This window comes from Mycteria americana, chromosome 11 (genome assembly GCF_035582795.1).
Source record: "Mycteria americana isolate JAX WOST 10 ecotype Jacksonville Zoo and Gardens chromosome 11, USCA_MyAme_1.0, whole genome shotgun sequence".
Lineage (NCBI taxonomy): Eukaryota > Metazoa > Chordata > Aves > Ciconiiformes > Ciconiidae > Mycteria > Mycteria americana.
In genome coordinates, this window is record NC_134375.1 from 12,581,955 (window position 1) to 12,602,471 (window position 20,517).

Sequence of the window (20,517 nt, forward strand, 5' to 3'; positions counted from 1 at the left end):
AAATTCATCTCATCTACACAAAAAAGGTAGAAAATAGGCCACAGAAAGTTTTCTGAGATTCAAAAGAAACCCTTTTCCCTAACATGAAGGTACCTTCTTCTAATATACACATACAAAAAGATCTGTATCCATCAAAGATGTGGTTGCTAGGTGCTTCCCAAGTCTTAGGAACATAACTAAAAAGTCTGCAAAGCTACACCAAAATGCCATTGACCATTTCCATCTCTCCAAACACACTTTCAAAAGTATACAGACTTCACAGGCCTGGCAGGGCAGGAGTAAGTCCCGTTTTTTTGACAAGACACTATAACACGTGTTCATTTAAGCTTTTAACACTTAAGGAGCAGCGATAACAGATAAATATTGAAAAGGAAATGGTTAGTTGTAAGTGAAATGATTTAACTTTAGAAGATTTTAAACCCTTTCCTTGAACTTCTGATTTTTGACCCCTCCATTTGACCCCACATTGAATGGACAATGCAGCCATCTTTGTCAAAATAACCGCAATGAAATGGACTGCCATCAGTTCCTTTAGAGTCCCCAAATACTCTAAAGAACGAGGCATCCCCTCTGGAAAGAAACATTCATGAAACCCAGTGTTCACTGGTAGCACAGCTTACCTCGTCCTCTTTTGGGTACATTTGCCACATTTCCCTCAAATGCTTTTAAGGAGGGAGGAATATGAAAATTTCAACTTTGGAAAAGGAATTAACATCAAAATTCATTTCTCCTTCTCATTACCTGGCAGGCAAAATTATCTGCTTATTTTTAAAAACAGATACACACATGGGCTGCCTGCATGCAGTCCATTTGTGATTTGAACTCTCCCTTGCAGACTTCTTTGCAGGACAGGTGTTTTTTCTATTTTATCACTTTGGAAAGTTTCAATTTAGACTTCACCAGAGGCCAATTCTATAACTTTACTGAAGGGTGGATACAACTGACTGAAAAGCCATAGTTGGAGAGTAATTATTGAAAGTTCATTGCCAAAATGAGTCTGTCTTTGGTCTCATGTTTTCCAGTGTTTTTATTAATAGCGATGGTGGAAGAGAAGGTGTGCTTATTCAGTCTGCTGGTGACACTGAGAGACTGAGGTACCTCTGAGGATGTGAATGTAATTCAAAATCATCTTGACAAATTGGACATAAAAGCAGACTAAACCAGAAGGATGGAATTGTGTAAGAGACAAGTGCCGTGTACTGCAGTAAATAGGATGCTGCATTAAATAGCACAAACATATGCCGGGGAGCAACCGGCTGGGTGATAGCTCTGCACTGATCCACACGCAGCTGAACGTGTCAGCAATGCCCTGTGACTGTGCAAGCAGCAAACACCCTGCCTGGGATGTATAAACCAGGCTTGCAGGTCCTTTTCATCTGAAAATTCCTGCGAGGTAAGCAACCTGTCACTCTCCCCAGCACTGGGGGCCTCAGATGCAGTATTACATGTATGCATGTAGTGCCGCATGTCAAGGAAGATTTGCCCCAAACAGAAGCATCCAAAGGAGAACACCACAAAGGATTAGAGCTCTATAAAACATGTCCTATAAATAATAACCAAATGGAGATGCTTAGCCTGAAGAATAATGAAGAGAAAAATGCTAACGGTCTTAAAACATGTAAAAGACTGTTGGAAATAGAAAGAAATAATTTGTTCCCACATCCAAAGTGGATGCGACAAGAAGGAATATGAAAAAGAGATTAAGCTTTAGACTGTAGGAGAAACTTCTTAAGGCCAGCTCAAGCACAGCTATGGGCTGTCTGAATAGGCTGCAGAATATCCATTATTGATGCTCCTTAGCAATTTGTAAGATAAATTTAAGTCCAGAATGACCTAGATATTGAGGACAGACAGTATATATTTTGCTTCCAGGAACATCAATATTTGGAAGGGGATGGAGAGAATTCCAAACATTGGGATTCTCCAGTCCCATTGCTGCTGGTTGCAAGGCGAGGTTGTTCCCCATCTGATTCAGAAATTGGAAGACCAATAACCTTAAGCCTCCGATAATTAATTGAAAGTCACTCAGGCTGATGCACTGAATGGTAGCACAGAGACGTCCTCTATAAATGAAGGTTAAAGAAACTATTTGGCTCTAGTAAGGGGTCATGGGGCAAAAGTAATGAGGCTTCTTTCATGTAACAGACAAACAAGGTTTTTCTTTAATTTTCAATTAAATTGCTTTATCTGTGAAAGGGGTTGAACAGTGTTATTCCAGGGGAGCAGCATGAGGAATTAATTCATAACAAGGTTGTGGCAGATACAAAATGCTAACAGCAGTTAGGGAAAGCAGCACGATTAGACCTTATTCAATGGGACTGCATCAATACATCAGCCCATAAGGAAGTGAGAATATCCTTCTCACAATTTAGTGCCCAAAAGCAACGTGGAAGCTGGACACCTTTGTGAGCATGTTAGTGTGAGGGGCAGGAACCGCATCATCCGGGGTAAACTGGTGAAATATCACCGATCCTGGATGAGACAATTCTGAAGGGCTCTGAAGTGTCCAAGATGCTTAAATCACGGGCAGCTTTTGAGGGTGTTACTCAGAAATAGCTGGTAGCCCATGCTGCTAGAGAGCATCGCCGTGATACATTCCTCCAAGAAGCGTCCTGGGCGTGGGCAGCTCCAGTCTCCTGCCAGCCCCCGCTCCTGAATGCCGGCCGTGGCCCAGATTCAGCAAAGCATCAGATTTCTAATTCCGATCCAGCCTCTTAATACTCTGCTGAATCCAGGTCTGTGTGTCAGGAGAGGCACAGGCTCTCTTTAGCAGATGCAATCAGTGACCCGCAAAATTGAACGTCCAAAAATAGAAGGTGCCTAAAAGATGTGTCCCCAACAGTGCAAATCTTCACAGCAATACTTTTTTGATGTGCACATCGCTGAATTTTTTCTGCTGTGGTAGCTGTTGTTATGAGTCCTGAGATAAATATTGGCCTTCCCTTTTGCATAAGGGAAGAGAAAAGAGAATTTGAAAAGATGGCCCGGGGAGATGAAGGGTAGCGGGAGCATGCCAGTGGCATCTCTCACCACGCTCTCCTCGTTCTCACAGCACGTCTGTCAGATCCTGATCTATCTCAAGCTTCTTTGCTGAAATTATCCCTTCTGGAGTTGCACTTATACACAATTTACACATTATGAAATATATACGGGCATATTGTGCCTGATAAAACAAATGACACATACACAGCATGTTTCTGAGACATGCTTATGATAAATGGGAATGAAATGCTTCAAAAAATTAATTATCTTAAAAAAAAAAAAGACTGAGAAAAACAATGTCAGTTTTTACATTGTGTTTCCTCCTTTGGGCATTCATTCACATTCACTAAATAGAGATTTCATTTCACTATATCAAGGAAGTTACAGCACCTCAACAGATGCAAGTTCCCAACTCACTCCAGTCATTTATACTTGTCAGGCTGTCGGGTCTTTGGTGTGCACTGTGCCTGAGCCACCTCCCCGCCGCTACACACCTGCCACGGCTCGGTCCTCACCCGAGGAGGATGCCGAGGTACACGTGCACACGGGAAGCAAGGATTACATCCACCAGATTAAGACAATAAATACAATTCTAACTATATTAGCAAAGAGTGCTGAAGGAATAACTCAGTAAGCACCCCCTGCAGTGAATTACGACCCCTAGAGTTTGAATACAGTTTTTTCTACATAAGTTTTTTCGACGTAAGTGCTCTGTAACTTACGCTCATACTATACATCCCCTAAGAAACTGGCCGGTGGGGCCAGCTCTGTTAGTAGTGGGGCAGGTAGGGAGAGTCCTTGTTGCTGATGTAATAAAAAGTGTATAGAAATAACTATCACTGACACCATCCCTTTCCGACTTGTTAGACTAGAAACTCTTAAAAGCAATATACCTACTTTATCTTTACGCAGAACCTAATGCCACAGCTTAAAACCTGATTAGAGACTCTGGATTATATGAAAATAGCCAGCTAATAACAGGCACGCACTCTTTTAACATTTTACCGCGTTGCAGTATTCCTGGCACACCTTTATCACCAGCAAAAACAACTTCATGGAAGCAGCAATCCATCTCAAACGCTGGATATTCCCACGTCCCTCCACCTTATGAACCAGTGAATCAGCGCACAATTTTCCACCAAAGAAAAAATGACAGTAATTAAAGCCTTTTAATTACTAGTCACTAAGTACCACACATCACCCTATTACAACCCTTACTCTTTGTCTCTTGCCCCCAGGAAACCGTCATTACCCTGTAAAACCTGAGTAATTTGTAAGCATAAATCATCTCCAGGTAAGGAGATCTGGATGACTAAAGGCAAGTCTAAATTAAGGCTACTGGTGTTAATTAGGGGTCACTATGTATTGTTCTACCTTTTCCATGGAAGGGATATATCCAGAAACACTCACCCGAGGCAGCACCTATCAGATAACATCCAGCTTTTCTCAACACAGAAGAAGTCCATCACACCACAAACTCCAGAGGCCCTTTGCTCAAACCAGGAGTAACATTACCGTAATAAAAAGCTGCAAGCAGTGAAACGTCATAGTCTGGCATTTTCTACAAATTAGAATTTACTCTCTTTTAGAGAGTCTTTTACTGAAGATTGTCTAGAACAGTTACCTTAAAAGTCACCAATTTAAAAACAATTCCCCACTTCATGCAGAGTAAATTTTTCAATGCAGTATTTTGCAAGATTAAAATGAATGGCTATCCCATATATCCAAGCAATAAGTGATAAACTCTGCATAAAATTACTGCTTCAGGGACAGCAAAACTAACTTGAAGAGCAAAAGAGATTTGAGTTGGTATTCAGTAGGTCCAGCTCTTCTCTCCTAGCCATATCACTGATCCACCATCAATGGAAATGGTCTATGAAGCCCATTACATGTTCAATTTTTATTTTTTTTTCTTTTTTCTCATAGCAAAGATTGTCAAGGAGAGACCCGAATGCAGAGCAGAGCACACGACCAAACCTGGCTGCCAGGCAGGACCCTGCAGCCACCTCCGAAGCAAACCCAGCCCATCCTCGTCTCCATGCAGCCTCTTTCCACCAGAGAATACAGACACACTGGCAAACTCCAGGATACAAAAATAAACTGTCAGCCAAAGTGGGGTATTACCCTCCATCTGACTTTTGATCATAAATTTTCTCAAGAAATAAGGGTTAATTTATTGCTGTTTGACAGAACGTTGCACCAAAGAAACAAGGCTCAAGGGACTCTGCCTGAAAATGAAGTTCCTTTTATCCCTAGGTCACTGCTTCAAGATAATGAATCAAGACAGTTTCACTCTCTGAACAAAGATAGATAAGTAACATTCAAAGTTATCATTCACTTTTGAATGGGTCCATTCCCAAAATACACATTATCAGAGAGCGTTATCTTGTCCAGGAGACAAAAAATGATGCGAAAATAGTGAAGATATTTCCGTGATATCTCTAAAATCAGCATCTTAAGGACATTTTGCTTTTCACTTCTGGAGCATACAAAATAATCCATTTTATTTCAAAGACGAAAGGAGAGCTTTCTCCGTAAGGGTTCCACAGGGGGAATCAAGCTTATTGGACATATACGCACGTTATGAAGAACGCTTTACCCGGCGTGCTGCCTTCCTTCAGTGCTACAAATTAGGTGTTTCTTAAGAGTAAAAAACAGAACTTAGAAAGGAAAAACAACATGCAAGTTTATTAACTTTGAAAAGTCAGTAAGAAGCTAGTCTTGTACTCAGCGTATTCCTGGGAACGCAGGCTGTCAAAACAACAATTCCCTTATCACCTGGTACCGGCAGAAGGTTCCAAACCCAGATAATTGAGATACTTGAACCCTGAAATGTTTTTAACTGTTTTCTTAAATTCAAGAGTCATCTAGAGAAGAAAAAAAAAAATCCACCAACCATTTTGATATCCCTGTTACGTGATTATTTAGTGTTTTGTTTTCCCCTCAAAGTTTATTTTAAAAGGTTGCCTGGAATTTGAGTGTTTGAAGGGAACTGCTTTCACCCTCTGACTTTTCCAAACACAAGGTTAGGAGCTTAGCACTTTATTTCTGCTGGGATGCCATTAAAGTTCTGCTCCTCTCAGACAAAAAGAAATCCTCCCTGATTTTTCAAACTAATGGCATCCAGTGAGCCATATATATTTTCTCTTACTGACAAAAATAGGCTTCCTACAGCAGCTGGAAGCAGAAGTAAAGAGGGTGGATTTACCTCTCAGCATTTGCTGGCATATCAAGGCCTAAATTCTAGCTCTTAGGGGATCTTTCAAAAATTAACATGGTCCGAATTAAGGGCTGGGTAAATAATAGCTAAAAGTTTAATGTGTCTGAATTTATTAAAAAGTGAAACGTGTACTTCGGTGATCGTAACCTGTAACATTTTTAGTGGACTGGGAGGTGGCACTGCAAAATATTTTCTGAAATATTATTTCCAGCTGATAACCCTTTGGTATATTTATTCAGTTTGAATCTGAAAGATTCACACAGTCTGGGAGGAGCAATGTCCCAGAAGACCTTTGCAAATAATCAAAACAAGTTATATATCAAATATTCAAAACAATAACAAAGCTGATCTAAATGATCAGCTATGCACGGTGGGTGCCAGAACTGCAAGTGGCCGAGTCCCACTGCCCGGCCCCCGTGACCCGCCGCTCGTCTGGGATACCGAATTCTTAATAAAACCCCTCAATTCTTGAACTATGAGAAATTAGTTGCAGAAAACATTTCTCAACGCTTCTTGTTACTCCTGTTGTTGTATAAAATATTAAAAATAGATTTTAAACGCAGGTTGGGAAAAATTACATAAAGTTCTAAAAAATCCACTAACCTTATTTTGTCATAAATGTACCTAATTTTTCACTCTTAAAAAAAAAATTAAAAGATGTATTTATTTTTATTGGGCCTGTCTAGTATATGGCTATGCTTAGCATTATCTGTATAATTATTTTATTCAAGTAGCAATACAATACAAATCAACCATCTACAAAATCTATTTTTTTAAATTGCTGGCAGGACTTGGGTCTCAGAGGACATGATGCCCAGGGAATAGGTGGTTATTCCTCAACTCACAGAAGACTTTTTGCCGCTCAAAGCTTTTCAGTATTTTCTTCTAGCAGGATTTAAGGTCAGAAAGACCAGAACCATGCATAGAAAAAAGAAAAAAATGTATATACACTTTGCATGTTTTACATAAAAATAAGAAAACTGTGCATAGCCGAGCTCACAGGCTATCTTGTAGCTTGAATCTGTTTCAGAGGTACAAAGCTGGAGCTGAGGTTGCTCTACACCACTTTTCAAATTGGTTAGGAGATCACGACAATCTTAACTCTGCATTACATTAGCCCAGAAACCTTCGGTGCATCTTATCAGCGCTCTTAATTACATCATATTTGAAGTGAATTTCTGTATGCATACTTAAAGCACAATGTGGCTGCTCTACCCTTGCTTCTGGCTGTCAATGGATTTGTAAGAGACAAAAAACATCTTGGGGCGGTTTAAATGCTGTACTACAAATGAGCCCTGACAAAAGTTTGACACGAGGTGTCAGAAAGCATTCCCTGCTCTGCAGGTTGTCTTCCGAGTGAAGCGTCTCCTTGAGAGGAAAAGCCCAAACCACATGGACTCCTTAACATGGGTGCCTTCACAGTCACTTCTCCGACTTGCCTGGCATCCTGCTTACAATATTAAATCCCATTTTATTTCTTCAAAGGCAGCATCGGGGTCCCTGTCTTCAGCCTCACTTTTCGGCTGCTCTCAGCAGTTCTCCAGCCTGCAGCCTGGTTTAGGTGCTCCATTTCTCTCCACACTTACGTACGGAGTCGGCGATGGCACAGTTTATGGTGCAAAGCCAAATGGCTCAGCTGTTTGTGTGAAGCTAAGGAACCCACGCAATGAGACAACACAGCAAAATATGAGAATTTACAGACTCCTAACTTGCTTTTCCTCCCTCTATCAGTGGACTATTTCCAGCAGCGAGGCCAGGATCACACACGGGATATCAAGTGAACGCACAGCACGGCCTCTTGTGCATCCTTTGTCATTTTTCTTACTGCAGAAATAGTGATGTCACTCTTTCCTTTGCACATCTAAACTAAAGACACAGCTCAGTCAAAATCCTGTTTGTGATATTTTGCTATCATATAGTCTGGTTTTAGACCTAAAAGTGTTAGTTTCATTAAAAAATGAGCTTCTCCCCAAGGAAACTAATCTGTAAGGGAAGCAGAGATATGGAGGTCTAGCCTTGACCATGGCCATACAGAACAGGCTAATTTAGCCTTGAAATCAGTTGACTGGAATGGCTCAGATCTTCAGTCTAAACTGGACTGAAGACAAAGTTTTCCCTCCCACTGGGAGAGTAAATCCTCCAAAATCAAACAACCAAGCAGCCAAAGGAAGACCACTGAAGGCTGGAGAGATCTGTTTGCCGTGGTGGTACCGCCACCTGATAGCGGCTCTGATGGAGAAGCAAACTCTTTAAGGCTTGGTGTATAAAGAGAAGTGAGCGCTGCTTCTCAGACAATGATGTAATTTGGGGTTATTCTGAGTTGGAATTCAGGGAATAAATAGGCTGTAACAGAAAATATATTCTTTTTGTACATAGGAACTTCATTAGCGATTTCCAAACCTTCTCAAAATTGCAGGTGACTGCAGTTGAAAGCAAGTGCCATGGGCACAGCAGCAGGCGCCTGCCTGATCTGGCCAGAGGTTACGGCCACCGAGAGCCCCACGGGCCCAGCCCCTGCCCCAGGCTGCAAAGCAGAGGGCTGGGGACACCCCGGGCTGGAAGAGTCATGGTCATGCATGGCTTTGCACCTAGGAGCTCCTTGGAGATACCTCCTGCCAGGACAATAAACCTCTACAGAAGATGATTTAAAAACTGTGATTGAACCCCAAGTGACTTGCTATGAAATAAGGGGAGGGCAGGAGTTCCCGGCTATTTCGGGCGAGGTGACCCCTCTCAGCGATGTGAAGCGTGGCTGGCCGACCAACACCACGCAGCAGGCACAGCAAAACAAAGTGACTCCTGTGACACCTCCATGTAATCACTGCTGTTATTTGGTACACTCCATAATGCAATCCTTTTGCTCTGATTTAATTACTAAACATAAAAGGAAATAAACTTCAGAATGAAAACAAAGAAATTGCACTGCATGTAATTTATGGGAGCTATTCTTCAGCTGAATGCCATAAAACCCTGCATGTTTACGATACCCTATTAGAGGGCTGAAAACACACTTGCATTTGCTTATATTGACTATGCAGATTATGTGATATTACTGCCTTTTTCTGCCTCTGCCATTTTTCATAGAAGTAGTGTGTTTGTTTAAAGACATCCTTGCACTAAGCATTGGCTCCTGCTAGGAAAAAAAAATAAGACTGGCTGTGTACTCCCTCATCGCCAGAGGCTGTCAAGCTGGTAAGCGCCGAGCAGCTGGCAGAGGTACGCAAAAGAAGGGGGCAATGCACACAGTTTTGTTTTCAATCTGGAATATCAATTATTGGAGGAAGCAACCCCACGGCCAGACAAAACAAGAACCAGCTCTGTAGTGGATAACTATGTCAAATGATCTGAGCAGCATGGCATTTCAGGAATGGCTGGATGGTAGCATGAGGATTTATTGAGATATCACATTAAGCCCTTGGTTTTCTTGTCATAGGAAACAAATGAAAGGAAATAAGGTTTGCAAACTCGACTGCAGCATTGATTTATGTATAACAGCTTCAAAACGCGTGAACAGAAACGTGTGTTCCTCTTATCCGTGGCTTAGGGGTCTGCGTACCCCCCACTCCTGCGAGCGGAAGACCTGGGGACGGCAGCTGTAAGGAGCAGAGCACCCTCCTGCTGCCTCGTGGAAGCTGCTCCCCCTTCCCAAGCCACAGCAGTGGCCCAGGAGGAGCTGCCCGAAGCTCCTCTGCTCCTACCCAGGGTGAGAGCACAGCACCGTGGGTCGGGCGCAGGAGGAAAGGAAAGGACCAGGTCTGGATGCACACACAATACTGACACTGAAGCCATCTCCAGTGCACAGGTTTTCAAGCCTTTCCCTTTTTTAAGCTCTTCCCTGAACAGTAGATTCTTCTCCCACCTTGCATGGATGGAGTCAGCATGAAGAAATAGTATGAGTTCACACCAATTCAGCCTGTTCTCCAAAGAGGTAGCAGTAGTTCTTCTCTTGCCAACTTGCAGACAGCCCCAACTACCTATTGAACCACATATAAGCCGGGCGTCCTAGTACTGCGTCAAAATGTTCCCTTGTACTCCCTATTAAACCCTGTTTTAATATCTCCTAGAGTGCTAATTGTCAACTTTTCAACCTTCATCTGCATCTTATCTTTATGTGCCAACTCATTTCCAGCTGTAGTCAATATTTTCCACTTTTCATTTTGCATAGATGGAGCTGTCAACTCAAATTTAATAAATTCAATATTTGGCAAAACTTCTTAGTGATTTCTGGGCATTTCTAAAAAAAAAATTGTAACATCTTGAATTGAAAATAGAGTCCAAAAAACAGGAAACAAGGAGTATGGAATTAGAAAATTAAGACTGAGAAAGGGATGAAAAGCATGTCTCAGTAAAAATATCATCCACTGTAGCTTCATAGGTTTGGAGTTCGGAATCTGATCGTGCTGAAATTGTCATCTTCGTCATTTCCCATAATCACTCCAAAGGAAGACTCAGATCCCTAACAGCTCTGCTGCTGTTCGAGGCCTTTCCTGTTCAGCCTTTTCTAAATCATTATCATAAAGCCAGGACTGAAAGCAGGGTAAGAAGTCAGGTTATTTAACAGCAGGTGGATCTTTTTCGGTTTTGCAGCACGTGACGGAGAGCAGTCCTAATGCATGGCTTTAGTTGTGTCCTCGACAGCCTGGCGTTAGACCTCCGACAGTGCTGCCTAGCCCCTGGCAAGGCTCAGAGGTGAGCAGTCCCTCTGTGACCAGGAGGGGAGAAGCCACCCACCGTGGTGGGGTGTGACAGTAGGGGCGACTTGGGAAGGAAACTCTCCCAAGGACAATACTGCTGGCAGGCAGAAATAAGGACACGAGGCAGAAGTGCAGTCTGGTAGGAGAGAAACCTGGGAGCAGAAGAGAAACCAGGCACCAAGATCAAAATACACAGTTGGGGCGGGAAAGAGGTGCATGAGCAAGCACTCACGCCATGGCACCGCAGGCAAAGCCACCCCTACAACTCGTCGGAGACTCTCAGAAGGCAACAGAGCCAGACCTGAGGGGTGGTTTGAGACTCCAGCTGTGAACAAGGAGGACAGACCCAAATTATATTAGGGTTCTCCCTTGCCATATAATTAAAGCGATCTTTCGAATAGCTAGATAAGAATTTACTGCATGTAGTAAAACTTAAATTCTACAATTTAAGTTACAACAGTAGTATGTTAATTTATCTCCTGTTAAGACAGTTAAAACAATGACTAGTAGCTATAACCAGTGAGCAGAAACAGCCCATTTTATGGCCTGACTTACAGATCATTGATGCTAATAGAAGCCTATTAGCTCCAATGGGCTTTGGATAAGACCACAGTGGAAATAATAGAAGCAGCACTGGATGGAAGAAATATTGTAACGTGATAAATACCTACATCATAGAATTTATCAGTTAAATCGGTTCTACGTATAGGATACCCATTGCAGAAGAACTATACACATTATAAACCTTCGCCAACATTTAACAATGAGCCCTTATTTCATTTTATTTTAATTAAAGCAGCAGCTAAAGGCACAACTATTACATTCCCCAGTATTTTACGACTACTGCATTATCAAGGGGAACTCCATGAAATACCCAAAGTGAGCTAGAAGTCACAGATAAAACAGGAGAAAGACAAATATTTCAATCAAAGTGATGCTTTGTAAGAGAACTCGCTCAGTGGCATTACATGAGTCAGACGCTGGGCAGCGGGAGATAAGCCGAGATACAGCTCGGGCTCTTCTCCAGCGAGATGCTATAAGCAATGCACATATGCTGATTTCAGCCTCTGCAGTGGAAGGAGGAGCGCAAGGAGGCTGTGGCTTCCCTGAAAACACGAGACAGGAAGCACAGCAGCAAAGCTGATAGTTACAAACACAGCAGGAAAAATCCTGTTTCGTCCTTTTTTTAAATCACTACGCGTGAGAAAGAAAATCACAGTAAATGCACAGCTGGCACCGCTACTGAGTGCTAATCACAAGACTGGATTGTTTTCAGTTTGGAGATATAAAAATATTTAATTTCAGCCTACAGAGTTACTAGTTTTAAATGTCCCTTAGCTTATCTGTCTGTTCCTTCTGTCTGCTCACTTCTGCAGAGGTTCTCAAGCCCAGCAGCCCTCAGACTTTTAGGTTTGTAAGAATATTAAAGTCTATGCAAAGATCAATTAATTCTACTGAGCTCTGTCTGCTTTTAAACTCAGATGTGAAACTATTGCTTTTTATAATGATGAAGACGTGATCATCGATTGTTTCCACATTTCCTTCAGAGAAACTATAAAAAAACCACACTGAGGATAATTTAAATGTACTTAAAAATTCAGGCAACTTCCATGAATCCTGACCTACGTTTTAAATTTATTGCAAAAACTACCACCAGGAAATTTTTCTTTTGCCTGGAAGCAATGCTGCAGATGTTTCGCACTCTGTGATAAGCAGTGCTTGGGCTTGGGAGCACATGGGGGCTGGTGTGCTGACCTCCACATGCTGGTGGTTTCAGCTCCACGAGGAGACAGGACTGGCTGATCCGTCATGTCTCTAACCAAGGGAAACGTGTGTGTCCAACATGCTCCGTGACTTCTAATGCATGGGACTACAGTTAGTACTTCGTAATAATTTGCGGTGTCCCTCCAGGACTGGCCAGTGAGCTGATTTTGCAATGAGAGCCTGGGGGTATTACACAGGAGTTCATAAACAACGTCTCCTGATTCTGGCCATGGTCTAGACCAACGGTCCCTGAGCCACCCCGGCAGGAACACGATGCTCGTAAGACCTGCGGCCGTTCCTCGCAGCCACGAAGCCACCAGCCCCCACGGTCCCTGCGGGGACCAAAGCACGGTGCTGCCGGCCGTGCATGCATGCCTACCTCCAAGGCTTGCTGCAGAACCGCGTCCTGAACGCACGTTTCAAACAGACAAAGGAACTGAATTCACGGTGATATCAAATATCCACATATACTTGCACAGAGGGAGAGACAGCTAGCAACGCTGACCTTCCAGTCAGTGCAGGGGTATTTAAACGTACTGGATGACAACAAAACCAGTAGCCGTTGTGCTCTTATAAAATAAATAAAAGAACCAGACCCATCCTCTAAGCTCATCTTTAAGCACCACTAACGTGTGCTTATTAATAACCCTAGCAAGCCAAATTCCCTGACAAAGTACACTTTCCTCGCAGGGACAAATCACGTTCTAGCTGGGACAAGCGGGTATGAGCCACGTGAGCTATCGCAACACTTCTCTCTTTGGTGTTTTCCTTTGGCCTACACGTCTATGGAATGAACTTAAATGTGATAAATGATAAGAATTTCACCCTTGACTGGGAATTCAAATTATCACATTGATTAGCTTTGCCACATACAAAGCAGAAAATATTCACAAAATTGAGAGGCTTTAAAGAATAGAAGTTGTCACCTTGTACGTGCAGAATAGCAACACAGGGTAGAACTAATCGACTGGCAAACAACTTTCTTCTGAACCAAGAAATACACACCCCCCAAAAAAATCACATCCTCAGATTATTTCACTGTAATATTTTGAGTATTGACCCGTTTCCTGCCTGAAACGTGCCCTCAGCCCTCATAGACAGAAAGTCAATCCTGCCAATTTCATTTTCTGAAACAGGAGCACATTTGTTAGTGACAAACTTGATTAGAAAGGTATCTCCTGGCAACCCAGGGAGCGGGAGGTGCATGCTCAGGCACAGAAAATGAGGGATGATTCAAAATGGCTAAATATTTTCTAGATTTAAAAACCCCATAAATTATCTTTGCACAACACAACTGAAAACTGGAGTCTGAACAGCTCAGTGAGGTTTTGTTCCTCTTTGCAGTTATACTCAGCACGCAACCTACACACAGTCATTTACAGCAGTGGTTAGGAAAGCATTTAGCTCAACCGATGGAGCCTCCCCAAACTCTATATATGCTCCACAAGCTTTTTCACAAACCCTGTTTTATCAACCTCTCAAGTACTGCTGGAAAAGTCTTGCAGAATAAGCACGGCCTTGGAGCACAGGAGCAGAGCCTGCGAGTCCAAAGAGCAAAGCAGGTCCTGCTGTCAAGGACTTGTCTCTCAGATGTCGTACTGCCAGTGCTTTCACCAGAAAACCAGGAAACGTTAGCATAAAGCCTCAGCTGACATATGCAAAATGAATTGGACGCAAAGGATAATTCAAAACAACTCAAAATAAGGAGACTTTTATCCGCATGAATTTGAGGCCCTTCTGCCTCCAGCTCTGACACCATCTCATCTGGCACTCCTTCACTCAGCTCCGGGTTCTCCACGCCACACCAAAGCGTTCTGGATGGTCAAGCCAAGTACACCATCGTCCGTTTTTAAGAATCACCCTTCTTTAAGTTCTAACATGGAAAACACCCCTGTTTGGAGAACTCTGAAAAACCACTCAACCCTCTCCCTTTCTAGTAGGAGCTGTCATCATACTGTGAGAGTGGGGAAAAAAATGAATGTCTTTCCCAGAGCTGTCCCTTGCAGCAATGAAATATGCAAAGCTGCAAAAGAAACACAAGCCTTTTACTGGGGGCTATCAGATGTGTCCTCCTAGCAGCGCCCAGCCAGCCCACAAAAAACCACAATGCCAGGGGGAATAAGGTTTCTGCTCCAGAATGAAAGCAAGATAAAATCAAAATTTTGCATTTCCACTTTGAAGTGGGGATGCGGCATTTCCACTTTTAAGCTTTATTCCTAACCCTTCCAGTAAGTCTCTACATGTACTGCAGCAAGTCTGAGGACAGAGCGGTGATACTAAAAGACTAGATGTTTTTTTTTAAATATCAGAATTAGGAACGTGAAACCCATAATACGTGGTTTTATGTGCTCTTCAGACACATTTCTCTCTTCTTCTCGCACTTTTCTTCTAGTTGGACAGACATCTTTCTATAGCATGAACTTCTGCAGCCCCCCCAGGGCACAGTGGTTTGGCAGCCAGCCCCGTGACGGCGGCACTGCGCGCGGAGCTGCGCCCGGTGCAGACCTGCGCAATATGCAAGGTACTCCTCCACGCTATTTCCAACTGCTCCTGAACAACCGCACATCGACGCCTCGCAAGCAAAATTTTTAGCTGAACAGATTAAATACAAACGGGAAATCTACTTATTGCATCTCTCAAATTCAACCTCGAACTATTTTAGTTGCTAAACTGAACTGTACAAAACTTTGGAGAAAGGAAAGAGCCAATATATAGTGTTTACATGATATTGAACTGCTGTAATACACACAGCACATTAAATTTGACATCCTGGGAAACTGAAAACCTATACTCAGGTATGCATAACTCAACAAATGGATGAAAAAACTTAATTCATTAAATTTATCTCTTTAGCCATGATAGAACGTAAGAAATCATACTTCAAACCATACAGGATTTTAAGACCAAATATCTTTTCTGTGTCTCCAACTAAGACAGTTGCTTTATGTACTTTTCATCCTGTTGGTTCATTTTTAAGAAATATGATAGGTATACTTGGAGGAAAAGGATTTTTTTGTTTCTAGCATAATAAAAAAGAAGATGTTTCCAGCTGTTCACAAGCTTGGGACATGGGAGGCAGCAGTATAAGTGATGGATTAGTGAGCAGAGTGCAGGTGAAGTGGTCAAACTTACGTGTTAAAGACAATTTATCAGAGAACTCCCACAGCTCTGCAACACATCTCTCACAACTGTATTTACTTTTTCAGTATGTTTCACTGCAGCCAACCACTTCTTAAGAAACAAAAAGCTCCTTAAATTACTTTTTCTTTCCTGGCTTCTCTTGTTCTTGCTCATCCAAGCCTGTCTGTAGCAGGAGACCTTCTTGCAACCCATTCAGACTTGAAATTCAGCATAATGCTTTCACCCCTCCCTAGGCAGGATGGATTTTTCATGTGTCTCCAAGATTGGTCATAGCTAATAAAACCCAGTAGTTAAGCTGGGCTGAATTTAATCCATAGTAATTTGGAGAATTTATCTTGATATACTTTTCAAGAGGTTGATTTTCAGAGGGTGGACAAATAGCAGCCCATTGAAAGTCTATCATGATGCCCATCCATAATCACTAATCTCAACCTGGGGACAGACCATTATAAATTGGTATGCACGGGTATGAAAGACAGTTTTTTGCCTGTAGTGCCAGAGGAAAAGCAGAGGGAAAAGCCTTCATAGACAGATGTTTTCTGAAGTCCTAGCTGCTTCTCAGATAGTGATGTTACACGTGTCATTTTATAATGAGTAAGACTGTGTGATTATGCTTACACATAGCTTAGCACATGTAACGTCTAGGCAATATGTGGGGAGAAACAGCATTTAAGGGAATACTAGGCTGAAAGTAAGCTGTACGCTAATATCAAGCACAGAGATCACTCTGGAGATTTCTTGTGAGAGAATTACACCAAACCCTAATATTGACGTAAGGTTAAAAGATATTCTAAATCAATTGACATTTAAGGCTGCATCACTGGTAGTGTGTCTGGAAAACGCAAAAACCTTATTAACCCTCATGTATGGATCTTTAGCTTTTAAACGTTACCTCCATTTGATACTAGGAAAAAGATATTTAGTATAATCAGGAGTTTTTAGGCTACTAAGAAACAGCCAGATAGTGTATTTTCATTTTAAACAGTACGGGCTACAACCCCAACTTTCATAAACCAACGGTTGATTTCTCCCCTGGAGAACAGCAGCCTACCTGTGTTTCTTGCTCATCCAGAAGAAGCTCAAGGACTCAAAGCAGATATTACTTTTACAGTGTGATCCCACTTTTCCTTATTTCTGTGGGCCCCTAGCTATTTTCCTTCCCCGGGTTGTGTTTGAGAGCTGCAGCATACCTCTACATTATCTGCTGCTTCACGTGGTGTTTACACTTTCCAGTCTCTGAAGAGAGTTTAAATTATTTCCTGTTTCTTCAATCTGGGATGTGGTTACCCGGCTGTCTCCAATGCTTCCACTCCAGTAAATACCATTATGGTTTAATGACCCTCTATCATCCCTCTCCTGAAAGCAGATGGTGCGTACACACACACACACACAGAGACAGCTAAAGATACACAACTTCATCAAATCTCCTCAAATCCATAATTTATACACAGGGAAGTTCACCAGCCATCTAACTTGATTAGGTTCTCATGCCCCACTTGCAAAAGTTACAGAGATAGTTCCAGAATTATTTATAAAATCAGTGAGAGGTGAACTTGGTATGCAAGTTATAAAAGAAGTTGTATTTGAAACTGGTGCCCATTAACTGAACCTTCAGCTGCATAAAACCTCAGAGCTGCGCCTAATGCCTTTCCATGGGAGAACTACCACGGTGTGGTGCTTTTTTGCTCTTTAACACAAATTTATTATTTTTTTCTAAGTTCAGTTTTGAAAAAAAATTAAATAATCTTTTTAGAAACCAGTCCTTCATTTTGAGGAAGACTGGACCAAATGTTGAACTTCACAGTTTAAGGACTGTAACAAATAAACTCAGCGTCATGAAAGAATCATGACAATTCATTAAGCTATGTCCCCTGTCTTTTTAGCTAAGAATAGAAGCTTTGTGCGTAACTCAGCATACTTGTCAAGTTAAGAAGATAAATGAAACTGCATATTTAAATATATACACTACACTTACAATATGTTTTTGAAACCAATACTGCCTAAATTCCACAGTTCACAGCAATTTTGATTCAATTTTTTTTTTAACATATCAAAAAATATTAGTGTAGCCTAATATTGAATGCTTTATGGTTTGACTTTTATTTTGTGCCATGCTCTTCCTAAAGACAGCACCTTGCACAAATGAGAAAGCCCTGCAATATTTCCAGCATTAGTGCAGGGCAATATTGCTGATTTTGCACAACTCAGCAACTATCCTGTCGTCTTCCCTCCAATGTCATTTCTCTCCGCTGGCGAACAAACGCTCCCAGACAGTTGTGGGACAACCAATAGCTTTTTATTAACTGCAGCTGCTTGGTTTTACTTGGGCAAAGAATTCAGGAAACTGTAGATTTTATCTAGTGGGACGCCAGTTCTATCCTGTGGACAACTTACAAGATGGCAATATTGGATAGTCTTGAGTCTATGTTCCTGATGAAAATCTAGGTTGGTACTTTAGTGTCATCACATATTTCACACAATAATCCATAAAGATGAAAACTGCAGAAAACCAAACTAATTTTATAACATCTGTTATCACAAATGCAACATGACACATCCACTCAAATGTATTTGTTGAGTAGTATCTCATATAGTTTCGTTACTCTGAATATCATTTTGCTTTTCCCCTTGCTAGTATGATTTTAGCTACAATATATGGTGTTTGTTTTGAGTTTTTTGGTACTCTATGAGCTTGGCAGACCGGGTGTTTCCTTTTGAAAAAGCTTAAAACAACAACTGAATAGGTTTCCCTACAGGGAACAGGGCAAAGAAGGTGCCTGCCCAGCATCTCTTGGGCATTGCAGCTTCCCTTTGCAATGAACACATCAAGAGCTAAGACAAACAACTAAACCCTTCAACACATCTGAATTTCCAGAAGAGCTGAAAGGGAACAGTTTTATCATTACTATGGCTAATGAGTAACCTTGCTTAGTATGAATCTTGCATTCAGCAGCCAAACACATTTTACTGACAGCCCGCAACTCTTAGACACGTTACTCGGGCTCTGATTCTTCAGCTAGGAGACTAAAGCACAAGGTCTCTTCACTAACCACATTTACCCGTATCTGTGTAGCCATCACTCATGCACAAAAATGTCCTTGTCTATTAGAAGGACTCCACACTTCCCTCATACTCATCAGGATAGGTTGCCATGCTTTGATTGCATACTTTGTATACATAATTTCTTGTCACTTACTGACATCTACCATGCAAATGCCTGCCCAGAAAATAGCAAAGATCCTGCGTTTCAACAGCCAAATCCTTGTACACCTCCACAGGGTGCCTGTTACCACTTACTACAAAACTACGGGGTCTGCTTTTTAGTATAGTTTTTAGCTTATGCAGAATTTTTTAAACACGTTTAGCCATCAAAAAGTAGCTAAAGGCAATTACCTCTTAAACATCTCAATATAAACTATTCAAGTTTCATAAACGTTTATACAGTAACTTACCAATGCGTGTGACAGCTGTTCCCAAATTCCTCCCAGTGGTCTTACACTTGATCTTTTTCCACATACAACACATCCTCTCTCCTCAGCATGAAGCTGTTTCTCTGCGTTTCAGTTGACCACAGTCCTCTTAGATGTCTATTGCCTTATTTACATTTTCTTTGCAGAGCACTTGAATTTCTATCCCCTGATATAGGGTTTCCTTCTGGCAAGTCTTAAATTTGTCTTCTTTAGTCCATTTGCCAACTGCCTGGGATAGTCAGCTTCTGTAAATTCTGCCATCTCCTTTAAAATCTACACCACTGCATTTTATATCTTGCCATAAGATATACTTTATTTCTTTGGTATCCTTCTGATGCTTTCCTGTAACATTAAATCACTGGTTTTCCTTACTCAAAACCAGGCTGATACTGGTGCAGCCCTCTGCTTTATAAGCAAAACTACTTTATAGGTTCCTTGAGAATATGTACCTTTTAATTGTAGTAAAACAGATCTCTAACAAAGGCTTTCTGTGCAATAAATACAGGCAGGTCTTACCTGTGATTTATAGCTTGCCTCCTACCGTACAATAAAACTGTCTGCTGCACCATTGGAACTATTAACTAAGCACTATTGAGCTGAACATTCAAAAATCTTCTGATTCATTGGTTCAAAGCCAAATGTATGATGTTGCTGAAGTCAATACATAAAATTGCAGCTAAGGAATTAACAGCTTAAAGAAATCAAAGATCCCTGTCATCGCTATACTCTGCATAACAGAGCCTGGGTAGGTGGAAGTATACTTTGCTTTAAAATGGATATACATTTCTAAGATGGAAAGAATGCAGTAAAAAAGGGCAGGTCTTGCATCAGTGCTTTCTTTTAATTAGGTCTGACTTGTTCAGCTAGGCTATTGATACTTTAAAACCCAAAAGCAATAGGATTTTCATTGAGCTCATAAAAAATTTAACTATTTCATGGTTTAATATTCTATACCATATAAGTTTAATCAGAAATGACATTACCAAAACTAAACTAAAGCAGAGGAAATCTGAAATGGTATCTATCGCTCTCAGCAATAAAGGGACTCAAATTATGTGCAATAAAGCATTTAAAGCATACAGAAAATACTGTTTTCTGTTATGTTCCTCAGTAGCTTAAGAATACCAGGCATTACTTTATGCAATCTTTAAAGAAACCTTCCATTAAATAATTTTTACAGCCTACTTTTGAGTGTAAAGCAAATAATTTCACATTTTATTCCACCTGCTGGGTGCTCCTGCCCAAA

The 20,517-nt window shown here is 41.4% G+C and overlaps 1 protein-coding gene across 1 annotated transcript in view; it reads right to left on the reverse strand.

Moving 5' to 3' along the window:
* Positions 1-19,298, reverse strand: part of LOC142415610 (contactin-4) — a 194,443-nt gene extending 175,145 nt beyond the window's left edge. The window contains exon 1 of the mRNA XM_075514156.1: positions 19,254-19,298. The gene's annotated coding sequence lies outside the window, so the exon portion shown is untranslated. The remainder of the gene's footprint in view (positions 1-19,253) is intronic.
* Positions 19,299-20,517: the final 1,219 nt, after the last annotated feature.